We start from the raw sequence: 15,790 nt of genomic DNA on the forward strand, positions 1-15,790 counted from the left end.
TGCATGGATCTATGACATTGCAGAAATTGCAGAAACGTGAGATGTCATCACAGACAGGCGGCAGATCAAGAGTTAACAGGTTTATTAACAACATGAATAGTCTGCGCAGGGAGTGTAAAGACTCGGGATGTGTGTAAGGGAGTAGGGCAGAACTGGGAGCTGGGAAGGGACAGGGACGAACGATAGTTCAATAGGAAGAAACAAAGGCAATAAAACTTATCAGTCTCTAGTTTTCTTGATTGCAGCGTCTCGGTTCTCCAAAGGTGGCACCGACAACAGCGGCACGTGAAGTCTCAGAGGTGTCTGTAGAGGACGGGGTTCCAATTCATGGAGCGGGAGACGGGTCTTTGAAGGATGCGGAGTGCTCCTGCACTCCTGAACGCCAAACTCTCTGCTCAGTCCAGTACATAGTACCGCCGAAACAAAATCTCGCTCCGTGGTGTAGACAGGTACCTGACTAAAGGGCTCTGGCCTAGTCACATGCTTCTCACTGAGCTGCGTGCACGTTACAGTCACTGGTCTCAACTCAGAGCCACCTCCTGGTGTGGAGGTTAGCGGGAAACTGGCAGTCTGGCGTCCACTTACAGTAGACCGATACGCAGGGGATCTGTCAAGTCAGTCTGCGCACAAGGGGTCTCTGTTAACACTGCACCCGACTGACCGCTTAGCTTTCCTGCCTCGACTCTCCTTTTCCCGCGCACAGTGCTTTTTAACCCGGCCCCGCCTACCGCAGTCACATTCAAGGGCCGGTCCTTGTCTGAAAGTCTTCCCCTTGCAACATTTGTGACAGTCCCAGTAGTTCCGGAACTGAAGTGAGAAAGGTATACCTGATCTTGTTCTTCCTCTTACAACATCATCTCCCTAGACCTATTTAAGGCCCATTGACACATACACCTGGATTAAGACTCCTAGTTCTATGTTAGGTGTGCACTACCATCTGTTCTGTTTGTGCTTGCATTCATCCCTGCTAATCCTAAAATACAGTCCTCACCTGGACATAAGGTTTATAGGATCCACCTCACCTACTGAGCTTTAACACTAGATGTGCAATAATGCTGAGTTATGCTTTACAAAGATGGTTGACGTTAAAATGTATTTCTACCTTAGTAGAACATCTATAGTGGCTTACCAACATATTTACCCCCTTGGCATTTTTTGTGCTTTACTACCTCACAACCTGGAATTTCACAGTTTTTTTTAAAGCTTTACATCACTTTATGTAAAGAACATGCCTACTAGTGTGAATATTTGGTTTTATTTGTAATGTGAAGCAAACAACAAATAGGAAAATATAACTGAAAACTTCAGTGTTCAAAACTATTCACCTGCCTAAAGTCAGTATTTTGTAGAGCCTCCTTTTGCAGCAGTTACTTTGGATACATCTCTTTGAGCTTTCCACATCTTTTCACTGGGAATTTTGCTCATTCCTCAAGGCAAAACTGCTCCAGCTCCTTCAAGTTAGATGGTTTCCTCTGGTGAACAGCAGTCTTTATGTTGGACCACAGATTCCAAATTGGATTAAAGTCTGGGTTTTGACGAGGCCACACCAAAACATTTACACGTTTCCCCTTAAACCACTTGAATATTGCTTTAGCAGTATGTTATGGGTCATTGTCTTGTTGAAAGGTGAACCTCTGTCCCAGTCTGAAATCACTGACATACTAAAACAGGTTTTTCTCAGCAAATTGCCTGTATTTTGCAGGATCCATCTTTCCCTCAACTCGGACCATTTTCCCTGTGCCTGCTGCCGAAAAATATCCCCACAGCATGATGCTGCCACCACCATGTTTCACTGTGGGTATGGTATTCTTGGGATGCTGAGCTTTGTTGGATTGGCGCCAGACATAGCATTTACCTAGGTGGCCAAAAAGTTAAATTTTGGTCTCATCTGACCACAGCAACTTCCTCCATACATTTGGGGAGTCTCCCACATTTCTTTTGCAAACTCAAAATGAGACTTACAATTTTTGTGTGTAAGTAAATGCTTTTTTATGCCCACACTTCCATAAAGGCCACCTCTATGGAGTGTACGGCTTAAAGGGTCTCTGTCACCTGAATTTGGAGGAAACAATTTTCAGCCATAGAGGCGGGGTGTCCGGGTGTTTGATTCACCCTTTCCTTACCCGCGGGCTGCATGCTGGCTGCAATATTGGATTGAAGTTCATTCTCTGTCCTCCATAGTACACGCCTGCGCAAGGCAAGATTGCCTTGTGCAGGCATGTACTACGGAGGAACTTTGGTGTCGCGATCTCATTGATAACATCACAATGAATATGATGGGGGGGGGGGTGTTGCCATTACTGGGGCGTCTAATATTCATTTTTTTACTTCTTTTTCCAGAAAGAGCATGAAGCAAGTAACTCCAGCCGTCACATCCAGGCCCAGAGATGGATAGCTTCAGACACCCTCAAACCCTAAATCGCATAAGTTCCTTGATACAGAGTTACTACAACATCTTCTCATCTGTATATGTATATAACCAAAAGTCATGTTGTCAGACATGGCGGTGAGTGTCATAGTATCCTCATTGTTTTTACTTTTTGTTTAAGGTCAGGAAGTGACTCCATGTCTATAAACGGCAGGTAGAGTCTATGACAAAAGGTCAGGAAGTGACTCCGTGTCTATAAACGGCAGGTAGAGTCTATGACTAAAGGTCCGGAAGTGACTCCATGTCTATAAACGGCAGGTAGAGTCTATGATAAAGAGATCGCCCCAACCTACAACTGGACACAACTCGGAGCCACAGACCAGTCTGCACTAGTAAGTAATCATGAACTTTCCACAATACCCTCAATATAGTGAATGTATACAAATGTGGGGTGTGCTGCCATTATTGGGGGTGTCTGATCTTCATTGTTTTTTCTTTTTGTTTAAGGTCAGGAAGTGACTTCATGTCTATAAACGGCAGGTAGAGTCTTTTAAAACAGATCAGGAAGTGACTCCATGTTTATAAACGGCAGGTAAAGTCTATGACGAAAGGTTCGGAAGTGACTCCCTGTCTATAAACGGCAGGTAGAGTCTATGACGAAAGGTCAGGAAGTGACTACATGCCTCTAAATGGCAGGTAGAGTCTATGACGAAAGGTCAGGAAGTGACTACATGCCTCTAAATGGCAGGTAGAGTCTATGACGAAAGGTCAGAAAGTGACTTCATGTCTATAAACGGCAGGTAGAGTCTTTTAAAACAGATCAGGAAGTGACTCCATGTCTATAAACGGCAGGTAGAGTCTATGACGAAAGGTTCGGAAGTGACTCCCTGTCTATAAACGGCAGGTAGAGTCTATGACGAAAGGTCAGGAAGTGACTACATGCCTCTAAATGGCAGGTAGAGTCTATGACGAAAGGTCAGGAAGTGACTACATGCCTCTAAATGGCAGGTAGAGTCTATGACGAAAGGTCAGAAAGTGACTTCATGTCTATAAACGGCAGGTAGAGTCTTTTAAAACAGATCAGGAAGTGACTCCATGTCTATAAACGGCAGGTAGAGTCTATGACGAAAGGTTCGGAAGTGACTCCCTGTCTATAAACGGCAGGTAGAGTCTATGACGAAAGGTCAGGAAGTGACTACATGCCTCTAAATGGCAGGTAGAGTCTATGACGAAAGGTCAGGAAGTGACTACATGCCTCTAAATGGCAGGTAGAGTCTATGACGAAAGGTCAGAAAGTGACTTCATGTCTATAAACGGCAGGTAGAGTCTTTTAAAACAGATCAGGAAGTGACTCCATGTCTATAAACGGCAGGTAGAGTCTATGACGAAAGGTTCGGAAGTGACTCCCTGTCTATAAACGGCAGGTAGAGTCTATGACGAAAGGTCAGGAAGTGACTACATGCCTCTAAATGGCAGGTAGAGTCTATGACGAAAGGTCAGGAAGTGACTCCATGTCTATAAATGGCATGTAGAGTCTAGGATCCAGCACCGCCCTGGGGAAGGGCACGTCAGGCATGGTTCCCTAGAGGTTTCCTCCACTGGGAATTTTTCCTCTCCTGAGCACTGACGGACGACTCTCTGTGAGTCCAGGACCCATCAACATCATCATTATCATCATGGTGGGAACTTCTACATGTGATATCTTGTATGAAGCTAATAAAGAATTCAATTAACATCTAGCAGCTATGTATCTGTGTCGTATGTCTGAGCCGTGTATAGCATCTATGTACCTGAGCCGTGTGTCTCAGCCATGTGTCTCAGCCGAGTATCTGAGTCTATTATGTATAATCACAGAATATTTAGTATAAGAGGTGAGGAACCCCGGGGGGTATATACAGGGGTGCAGTATTATAGTGTTATATTACTGTCATGTATATACAGTATTTGACCTCAGCTTGTTCCCAGCTGTAATTCGCAGGTTTCTTGTTCTCTATATGCAGTATACGCCTTATAAATTAATGTATATACTGATCTGTATGAATATTACACAGGTATTCACATCAGCTATGATTTTGTTCCAACTATAGACATTGATGGCAGATCCATGACATTTGTCATTATCCCCTTTCCGACATCGGGCGTAATAGTATGTCCACGTCAGAATCCCTCCTGCTGATATGGGCTTCGGAGCACAGCCCACATCTTTTCTGGCACATGTCAGCTGTTTTGACCCGGTGATCGGCGCTCATACCAAGTGGGCAATTCTGCTACATACAGGCGATCTGATCACGAAATCACGAAAAATGGGAACGCTACAGGTATCAAAAAATGGCGCAATTTTTTTTTAACAAACTTTGAAATTGTTTTCACCACTTAGATAAAAAAGAACCTAGACATGTTTGGTGTCTATGAACTAGTAATAACCTGGAGAATCATAACGGCAGGTCACTTTTAGCATTTAGTGAACATGATAAAAAACAACAAATGTGGAATTGCACTTTTTTTGCAATTTCACCACACTTTGATTTTTTTCCCATTTTCCAATACATGATATGTTAAAGCCAATGGTGTCGTTCAAATGTATAACTTGTCCCGCCAAAAACAAGCCCTCACATGACCATATTGACCTACAGGAAAGACATATATCTTTGTACTGTGTTAGCCAGTGGATAGAAAAATATTTAGAATTGAGAGTCTTCAGTGGCTGATACCTTTTAATGGCTAACTGAAAAGATGGTAACAAATTGCAAGCTTCCGAGACTACTCAGGCCTCTTCATCAGGCATAGACTAAAGCAAATTCTGAAGAATCACATATTTATGCACAACACAGGACAGAAAAAAACAAAAAAAAAACACATAGATAAGACAGGTGACATGAAGCAGAATTATCATGAGTGATAAACAGTTATGTCCATAAATATTGGAACAGTTCTTAGATTAGGAATGCTTTATTGTCCTCTGATTGGGGTCTGGTTCTGTTGTGATGACCCCACATGGTCTGAGGGGCAAATTCCTTAATTGATATAAAAAAAGACATAAATCCATGTGACACATCCATTCCTGCACTAATAGTGTCAAAGGTCATCATCAGCTTATATTCCCAAACTCTTCTTTCTCTTTGCCATTTGAAGTTGTCTTTTAATACAAGTAATTACATGTCCATACTGTTATGATCAGGAAGACAAAAATGTTTGGCCACAGGTAGATCCATTCTTTTTTCTCTTATTATATGACGATGAGAGTTCATTCTTGTTCTCAATTTCTGCCCTGTCTCCCCTACATACAGACCCCCAGATGGACATTTAGTACAAGTAATTAAGTATACCACATTAGATGTGATGCAGCTGAAGGTACCTGCGATCTTGTAGTCCTGATGTGAGTTGGGGATTTTTATCTTGTCCGTGGTCATTATAAATCGACAAGTTTTACATTTATTCTGATTGCAAGGAAAGGTTCCTGCAGCTGTTGGAGAGGACAGGGAGCTTCTGACAATTTTTGGGGCTGCTAAAACACAGTAGTGGGGGGTCTGGAAAAATGGATTGTAAGCGGGCATCTTTTTGTAGTAAAGGTTGTAATTTCTGTGCAGCTCCCCTTAGCACCTCCAGATTTAGATTGTAGGTGACCACTAGAGGCACCTGGTTGATTTCTTCTTTAGCTTTGTAATGTAGCAGGTGATTCCTTGATATTCTGGTGGCTCTTGTAATCTGGTTTTCAATTGTTCTTGGATGGTAGCCAACTAAGGTGTTCATCTCTATCCATGGGGTTGGAACATATATGATTGTATCTGATGGCTTGGCTGTAGACAATAGAATTTTTGATGTATTTTGGATGGAAACTGTCCCATTTAAGGTAAGTTGGACGGTCGATTGGCTTCTGATACAGGGATGTTTCTATTCTATTGTTCTGCAGCTTAATGATGATGTTCAAAAAGTTAATTTCAGTGCAGGAGTAGTTGAGTGTCAAGTTGATGGTAGGATGAAATTGATTAAACTGTTCATGGAATGTCTTTAGCTGTTGCTTAGACTCTGTCCAGATGATTAAAATATCATCAATGTAGCGGTAGTAGGCCAGGGGCCTGATGGGACATGAGGATAAAAAGTTGCTTTCAAGCTTGGCCATGAAAAGATTTGCATACTGTGGGGCCATTGTACTTCCCATTGCTGTGCCAGTCTTCTGCAGATATATTTTGTTGTCAAATTCAAAGTAATTGCAGGTGAGGATGAATTTTATAAGTTTCAGCACAGTATCAGCATCAGTCCCTGTGTTTTCCAGGAAGAATTTGCAGGCATTTAATCCATCCTGGTGTGGGATATTGGAGTACAAAGATTCCACATCCATGGTGGCCAGGATGGTTCTTTCTGGTAGAGGACTGTTGTGAATTCTGCTCTTGGGCTCCCTCCGGTGGTTATGAGTGGTACTGCTGCGGTAGTTGGATTGCAGCATTTATCAGGTGTATCTATTTTTTGCAATTTGGGCTGGGCTATATAGCCTTGCTTGATCCTTTAGTCAGTGCCAGTTCTTCATTATTTTTGGAGGATTCACATCCCTTCTGGTCTCTCCTGTTTGCTGTGCTTTTCTTCAAAGATAAGTCCTGGCTTTATTTTTGCTGTCCACCTGCTGTGGACCTTATAGTTCTGTGCATTTTCATGTTTTTGTCTTGTCCAGCTTAGTCTGTGAAGGATTTTTTGCAGCCTAGCTATTTCTCTGGAGATGCAGATATACCCTCCATGTCTTTAGTCAGATGTGGTGTTTTGTATTTTCTGTGGTGGATATTTTCTAGTGTTTTAATACTGACCGCATAGTACTCTGTTCTATTCTTTCTTTTTAGCTAGTATGGCCTCCTATGCTAAATCCTGATTTCATTTCTGCGTATGTTATTTCCCTCTCCTCTCACAGTCAATATTTGTGGGGGGCTGTCTTTCCTTTGGGGATTTTCTCTGAGGCAAGATAGGTTTCCTGTTTCTGTCTTTAGGGGTAGTTAGTTCTTAGGCTGTGTCGAGGGGTCTAGGGAGTGTTAGGTACCCCCCATGGCTACTTCTAGTTGCGCTGTTAAGTTCAGAGTTTGCGGTCAGTACAGGCACCACCTTCTCCAGAGTACGTCTCATGCTGCTCCAAGGCCACCAGATCATAACAGTACAACTGGCCAGCAATGAGTTAATTGCATCTCAGAAGAAGGGAGGAAAGATTTTAAACCATTTTTTTTCCTTAGCCTGTTTGGTCTGTTCCTCCCTCTTAATCTCTGGGTTGCTGCGGAACCTAGTAATAACATGAGTGTTCAGGAGTTAGTTTCTCGTGTGGATCAGCTTGCTGCTAGGGTACAGGGTATTTCAGATTATATTTTTCAGACTCCTGCCTTAGAACCTAGGATTCCCACTCCTGATTTATTATTTGGTGACAGATCCAAATTTTTGAGTTTGAAAAATAACTGTAAACTGTTTTTTGCATTGAGACCCTGGTGTTCTGGTGATCCCATTCAGCAGGTTAAAATCATCATATCCCTGCTGCGTGGTGACCCACTCAGGAATTTCAGAAGAGGGGGAAGAGGAAATTGACATCAAAGGAACATGACCATGAACCCCCTGACAACCCCTACTAGTCAGACATAGATTTCCAATCTAACACCGGATTATGTAGCTGTAACCATGGAAAACCCAGCACAATATCATCATGCAAATTATGCAACACCAGAAAACGACAATCTTCCTGATGGGCTGGCGCCATGCGCATGGTCAGCTGTGTCCAAAACTGAGGTTTATTTTTAGCCAACGGTATAGCATCAATGCTCCTTAAAGGAATAGGGTTCTGCAAAGGCTGCAAGGGGAAACCACAACGTCTGGCAAATTCTAAGTCCATTAAGTTCAGAGCGGCACCTGAATCCGCAAATGCCATAACAGAAAATGATGATAATGAGCAGATCAAGGTCACAGATAACAGAAATTTAGGTTGTACAGTACTGATGGTAACAGAACTAGCGATTCTCTTTGTACGCTTAGGGCAATCAGAAATAATATGAGCAGAATTGCCGCAGTAAAAACACAACCTATTCTGACGCCTGAATCTTTAACGTTCAGCTGTAGACAAAATCCTATTACACTGCATAGGCTCAGGGCTCCGCTCAGAGGACAACGCCACACTGTGCACAACAAGCGCCGATCAATCTGAATGGCCAGAGACATAGAATCACTCAGACCAACAGGCGTGGGGAACCCCACCATAACATCTTTAACGGATTCAGAAAGACCCTTTCTGAAAATTGCCGCCAAGGCATCCTCATTCCATTTAGTCAGTACAGACCATTTTCTAAATTTCTGGCAATACGATTCTGCCGCTTCTTGACCTTGACACAGGTCCAGCAAGATTTTCTCAGCTTGATCCACAGAATTAGGCTCATCATACAATAACCCCAATGCTTGAAAGAAAGAATCAACATTAAGCAAAGCAGGATAGCCAGTTTCCAGTGAAAATGCCCAATCCTGTGGGCCCAGTGCAGCGGTGAAGTTCTGCAGATCTGACGGGGATCTCAAAATTATCAATCCTTTATCACTGCGCACTTGTAATTGAAATGGGTAACCCCAACTGTAGGGAGATCTTATTTTCCCACAGCACCTCCAGGAGGGGGCGCAGAGCCCTCCGTTTAGCCAGGGTGAAGCGTGAGAGGTCAGACAAGAGGACATCAGACCCATTAAAGTCAATAGCATCAAGGTCCCTCGTCTTACGCATGATGTCATCCTTAGTTTGGAAGTAGTGAATCCTACAGATGACGTCCCTCGGCTACGATCTATCGGGGTTCTTTGGGCCTAGCGAGTGGTGGGCTCTGTCAATTTCAATGTTTTCAGTGGGTGACCTCCCTAAGAGAGAATTGAAAATGCCATGGAGGGCCGAGGAGAGGTCACGTGGGGCTACGGACTCAGGGATCCCACGGAGCCTAATATTATGAGAGTAGTATTATTCCTCCGGTTCCTGTTCTCAGAGTCCTCCAGCATATCTAGAACCACATGGAAAGTTTCTGAGTGTAGGTCCAGAAGCTGCTGCTGACTCTGCAAGTGTGAGGAAAGCGACTCCATTTTAGCTTCTAAAGCAGAGACAGTGGTGGTAAGGTGGGACACGTCTTCCCTAAGGGACCCCACTTCACTCCTGCACACTGCCTCCAGACGCTGTATATAGCCCTCCATGTCAGCCTTTGTAGGGAAGGCACTCAGCTGCGCTCTCAGCTCAGAGGCAGTTATATAGTCATCAGAGCCCAGAGACCTAACAGGAGCCTGTGTGGGGAGGCCATGAGATGCAGTGATGGTGGGCACAATGTCCTTGCTCATTCCCTTCTTGCAAACCTTTTCTGTGTGACACCTCCAATCGAGTTTACTGTCAAGGTGAACCCCCAAATATTTGTAGCTCTCAACAATCTCAACCTCCTGGCCAGCAATAGTGACCGGTAAGGCTGGTTTCACACTTGCGTTTCAAAACGCATGCGTTTTAAAAAAAAACACATGGTGAAAAAACGCATGTAAACGCGTGCAAATGCTGCGTTTTTTTTAAGCATGCGTTTTTGCATGTGGTGAAAAAAACACGTTTTCACGCGTTTACATGCGTTTTTTCATGCGTTTGCGTTTTTTAAACGCATGCTGAGAAATGTGTGACAGCTGCCAATCATCAAAATAAAGTAAAAAACCCCACTATAAACAGAAATAGTTAGGGTTAGGGGTAGGGTTAGGGGTAGGGATCATAACCCTAACCCTAACCCTAAAGGGATCCTAACCCTAACCCTACCCCTAAGCCTAAAGGGATCCTAACCCTAACCCTAAAGGGATTAGGGTTAGGGGTAGGGTTAGTGTTAGGATCCCTTTAGGGTTAGGGTTAGGGGTAGGGTTAGGATCCCTTTAAGGTTAGGGGTAGGGTTAGGGCTAGGATCCCTTTAGGGTTAGGGTTAGGGGTAGGGTTAGGGGTTGGGTTAGGGATAGGGTTAGGATCCCTTTAGGGTTAGGGTTAGGATCCCTTTAGGGTTAGGGTTAGGATCCCTTTAGGGTAAGGGTTAGGATCCCTTTATCACCTTTATGGTGGGGGGTGGCATATCAGTGTGTTTTCTGTTTTTTTTTTTTTTTAAACGCATGCGTTTTTAAAGCAAACAAACGCATGTGCTTAAAAACGCATGCGTTTCCATTGACTCCAATGTATTTTTTGACACAAAATACGCATTAAAACGCATGCGTTTTTATGTGTCAAAAAAAGCCTCTCAAAAATACTACAAGTTGCATTTCTGAAAAAGAACGCATGCAGCAAAAAAACGCATGCGTTTCAAAATGCGACGCATGCGTTTTCAATGTTAAATATAGGGGGGAAAAACGCATGCGTTTTTGTGCAAAAAACGCTGCAGACAAAAACGCAAGTGTGAAACCACCCTAAGTAATCTGTAATGATACAAAAAATAGGAGCAAATGCAATAATGAATCAGGTCCTCCAGCTTTTTATATGTATGAGGGAAACAGATGGCAAAGCTGATGACACTGTTTTAGCAAGAATCAGTAGTGCCATTTTTTATCCTCAGTGAATCTATCTTCAATGCTGTTAATCTTGCCTGAGAAAACGCTGCATGCTACATTCATTCTTGTGGTACATAATCCTATGGTCATGCTGGATGAAATGGACTTGTTATAATAACATGCCAGCAAGTAAAAATGCCTTTCATCACTGTCAACAACATCTCTAAATACTTGCTGCATTGGTTAAGGAACTGCTTTTATAGCACCATCATTCTAATACACATTCATAAGAGAATATATTGTATAATAAGTGTGACGCAAACCTGCAGCTGACCTTTCTTTCCTAACTAAAGGCAAGTGGCTGCACTAGACCCCTAATGCTTCGCCACCCTGAGGCAGCTGTAAAACCACCAGTGCCCTTAGAGGGCGTGATAACAGCAGAGTTGCATACTTGCAGTTGTCCACTTATTACATGTTTATATGCTTTATTTCTTAATTAGGGAATATCTGCTTATGAATAACTGAATATTAGAAATTTGCCGTAGAATCAATATTTTATGATGTACAGTATAAACAGACTCACTTTAATAGATCCGACTTTGCATTTTTTTTGTGCTTTGAAAGCAGTTATAAACAGCCATGATTATGAAATATAGTGATATGTCCCAGAAAGTGACTTTTCTTGTCTGGGTCACAGTTATTAAGTAACAGTGACTTTGCAAATACTTACGAGATGAAGCCATGTGTGCTTGATGATACAGTATCGGCTACAGTACAGAGCAGCTTCATCAGTTTTATACTATATCACGTAATGGAGATGCAACACAACTACAGCACCACGACTTGAGAACAGCTGGAATAGCAGAATTAAAGCAAACCTGACAGTTTTCTAGTATGCTTATTAGTTTCAGACTAGTCCAGAGTATGTTGGCTTCCCCAGAATAGTCTGGGGAAACCAATGCCCTCTGGACTAGTCTGGGAGAACCAACATCCTCTGAATTAGTCTGCAGAAACCAACGCCCTCTGGACCAGTCTGGGGAAGCCAATACCCTCTGGACTAGTCTCAGAGAATGAACGTCCTCTGGACTAATCTGCAGAAACTAACACCCTCTAGACTAATGTGCAGAAACCAACGCCCTCTGGACCAGTCTGCAGAAACCAACACCCTCTGGACCAGTCTGGGAAAGCCAATACCCTCTGGACTAGTCTGGGAGAACCAACGTCCTCTGGACTAATCTGCAGAAACCAATGCCCTCTAGACTAGTGTGCAGAAACCAACGCCCTCTGCACCAGTCTGCAGAAACCAACATCCTCTGGATTAGTCTGGGGAAACCAATGCCCTCTGGACCAGTCTGGGGAAGCCAATACCCTCTGGACTAGTCTGGGAGAACCAACGTCCTCTGGACTAATCTGCAGAAACCAACGCCCTTTAGACTAGTGTGCAGAAACCAATGGCCTCTGGACCAGTCTGCAGAAACCAACACCCTCTGGACCAGTCTGGGAAAGCCAATACCCTCTGGACTAGTCTGGGAGAACCAACGTCTTCTGGACTAGTCTGGGAGAACCAACGTCCTCTGGACTAATCTGCAGAAACCAATGCCCTCTAGACTAGTGTGCAGAAACCAACGCCCTCTGGACCAGTCTGCAGAAACCAACATCCTCTGGATTAGTCTGGGGAAACCAATGCCCTCTGGACCAGTCTGGGGAAGCCAATACCCTCTGGACTAGTCTGGGAGAACCAACGTCCTCTGGACTAATCTGCAGAAACCAACGCCCTTTAGACTAGTGTGCAGAAACCAATGGCCTCTGGACCAGTCTGCAGAAACCAACACCCTCTGGACTAGTCTGAAACTAATTAGCATCTCACAAATAGATTTTTACCATACTTTTTGCCATACACTGCAATCACTTATACTGTACAAAGGGCTTGTCAGGCAGGGTATTAACATAATAATAAGCACATGGTGGCAGTTTGAGGGGCATGGGGGACCTGTCAGGTTCACTTTAAGTTCTAATTACACATAATAATTAGCATTATAATTTACATATTTTTAATTTGCAGTGATTTGTTTCAGAATATAAAATTATCTGCATTGGTTCTATCAATAGATCAGCATAAACTTATGTTATGTGTCATTAGAGATTTATAAGAAAGCAGTTTACTTTCTAAGCACTTTATGTTCTTTGGCTGACTCTCAGTTATTATTTTTAGTTAATTTAGTTCAGTTAACCCATTTTTAGCCATTTCCCAGAACAGCATGTTCCCCAAAGGGCTGGACAGCGATACAATAATGAGTGTCTGGAGGCAACAATGAAGCATGGTGGAAATTTCTTACAAGTTTCAGGCTACATTTCAGCAAATGAAGTTGGGAGTTTGGCAAGATTAATGGAGTCCTCAATAGTGATGAACGTGTTTGCTCATTACTAGAGTTTCTCCGAGCATGCTCAGGTGGTCTCCGAGTATTTGGATGTGCTCAGAGATTTTGTTTATGTCAAGGCAGCTGCATGATTTGTGGCTGCTAGACAGCTTGAATACATGTGGAGATTGCCAGTTTGTTAGGGAATCCCCACATATATTCAAGCTGTCTAGCAGCCGCAAATCATGCAGCTGCCTCGACATAAACTAAATCTCCCAGCACATCCAAATAATCGGAGACCACCCGAGCATGCTCGGAGAAACTTAGGTAGCGAGCAAACATGCTCATCACTAGTCCTCAATGCTGAGAAATGTTATACCATCAGAGAGATATCTGATTGACTCTGATTTTTTTTCTGCAGCAGGACAACAACCCCAAACATACAGCCAATGTTAGGAAGATCCATCTTCAGCGTTGTAAGGGGGTTACCTTCTCTGCTCTGTGCCTGGAACCACTTAGCTATGCAGCAGGTTTCCCTGGGGGCAGACTTAGAGGCCGGGACAGGAAAGAAGCCGGACTGAGAGAGAAAAGAGCAGCGTGCACAGCAGAGAGAGCAGAGTGTGCAGCAGAGAGAGCAGGGTGTGCAGCGGAGAGACCAGAGGATACAGCGGACAGAACAGCACACAGCTGCGCTCCGGGGAGGAGAGAGAGAGCTCCCGGTCGGAGGACTGAGACAGGAAGATTGTCCAGAAAGACTGCATCTTGTGAGTACATGAAAGCGGACTCTGCTGTGACTGGAAAGGTGTGCCCTGACGCTCGTGCAAAGACATTGACCCGTGCAAAGACAGTGACCCTTTGCAAAGACAGTGACCCGTGCAGAGACAGTGGCCCCTAGCACCCACGGCATTAGTGCAGAGCCCCTGATTCCTGTTGGGAGACCCAATAATAGAATGAGCATCGTTCTTCCGAGATAGGCTGCACTGTTGAGGCAGAAGACTCAGAGCACAGGGGACCCTGTTTGCCTAGCATCCCCTCTACTCACCACAGTAACCCGTCAAACCCCAGGTTGCGAGTTCCCAGAGACTACATAGCTCGCTGATAAGAGAGGGACGACAAGTGCCGCTGTTTCTACGTTGGAGAAGACGACCCTACAAGCAAGTCTTCATCAGACTGATAATTTTTTTTCCCAAGAACTTCCGTTTACTTCTGTTATACTGCTTCCCATATGTTTCTACAGTTTATGTTCTACTGTTTTCTCACTGCGAGGAGAATATCGCCCCTGTTAATAAACCCCCCTCAACAGTTGGTCTGTCTGTTCCGTGGTGACATAGTCTACCCTGCACTCTATTACAGTGTAAAGAAGAACAAGACGTTATGGAAGTGAAGATATGACCCCTGTCCCAGGAATCCTGGTCTCAACATCATTGAGCCTGTCTGGGATTACATGAAGAGATAAAAGGATTTTCACAAGCCTACATCCACAGATTTGTGGTTCATTCTCCAAGATGTTTGGAACAACCTCACTGATTTGTTCTTTCAAAAACTGAGTGGAAATGTACATAGAAGAATTGATAACTGCTTTGAAGGCAAAGAGTGGTCACCACATATCGATTTGATTTCTCTTTTGTTCATTACCTTTGCATTTTAAGTAATAAATTACTAATCTCACATGATTTTACATCTATCTAATCTTTCCATCAATTTACTTCTATATATCATAACTAACTATAGCATATTTAAACACCCACATATACATTTTAAAGGGAACCTGTCCTCAGTTTTGTCATGTGTCAACTAAATCTATTACCTTAATCAGTGGCTGTGCTGCAGTCCATCAATGGTTATATATAACGCTCTGACTCCCCCTGTTTACACTCAAAAAAACTTTTTGAAGTTCTCCCACGCTGTATGTTTATCCTGTCGGTACGGTCCGATAGGCGTCGCTTCTGCGGTCTTCATCCCTCATCCTGGTTTCTCTATCCCTCCTTCCTCCCGGCTGCTGATAGCCATCCTCCTGCTGTAATTGATGTGGAGGATGCCTTCTGCGTCATCCGTATAGCCAGGCGAAATCACGCTCCTGCACAGAGAAATTGCTGGCTCGCTCCTGCGCACTAAATCATAACAGCACATGTGCACTTATGTTTTCAGCTCTTCCCATGAAAGGGCAGAGAATAGTGCATAGGCGTTGATTTCTCTGCACAGGCGCAAGATTTTGCCTGGCTATGTGGACGACGAAGAAGGCATCATCCACATCAATTACAGCAGGAGAGCAGTGAGCAGAAACCGGGATGAGGGATAGAGAGCGCAGAATGGGACGCTCCTCGGATCGGACCAATCCGATTAACATGTAGCGCAGGAGAACTTCAAAAGTTTTTTTTTAGGGTATACAGGACGGAGTGGGGTTATTGATGGACTGCAACACAGGTGCTGATTAAGGTAATAGTTTTAGTTGACAAAGTACAAAACAGGTGACAGGCTCCCTTTAAACACATATACATAATATACATTTACTTATGAACAGCAGAGAAGGGTGAGCGAAGGTCTTCTAATTCACTCCATCTGTAGAAATCCAGAGCTTATTCACACATCA

General features: G+C 43.7%; 1 long non-coding RNA gene across 1 annotated transcript; it reads left to right on the top strand.

The window, feature by feature from the left end:
• Positions 1-334: 334 nt before the first annotated feature.
• LOC138637499 (uncharacterized) lies at positions 335-14,878 on the top strand. Its single transcript, XR_011312400.1, has 3 exons — positions 335-449; positions 2,341-2,760; positions 13,622-14,878. It is a non-coding gene; the product is annotated as an uncharacterized lncRNA (long non-coding RNA).
• Positions 14,879-15,790: the final 912 nt, after the last annotated feature.

This window comes from Ranitomeya imitator, chromosome 5 (genome assembly GCF_032444005.1).
Source record: "Ranitomeya imitator isolate aRanImi1 chromosome 5, aRanImi1.pri, whole genome shotgun sequence".
Lineage (NCBI taxonomy): Eukaryota > Metazoa > Chordata > Amphibia > Anura > Dendrobatidae > Ranitomeya > Ranitomeya imitator.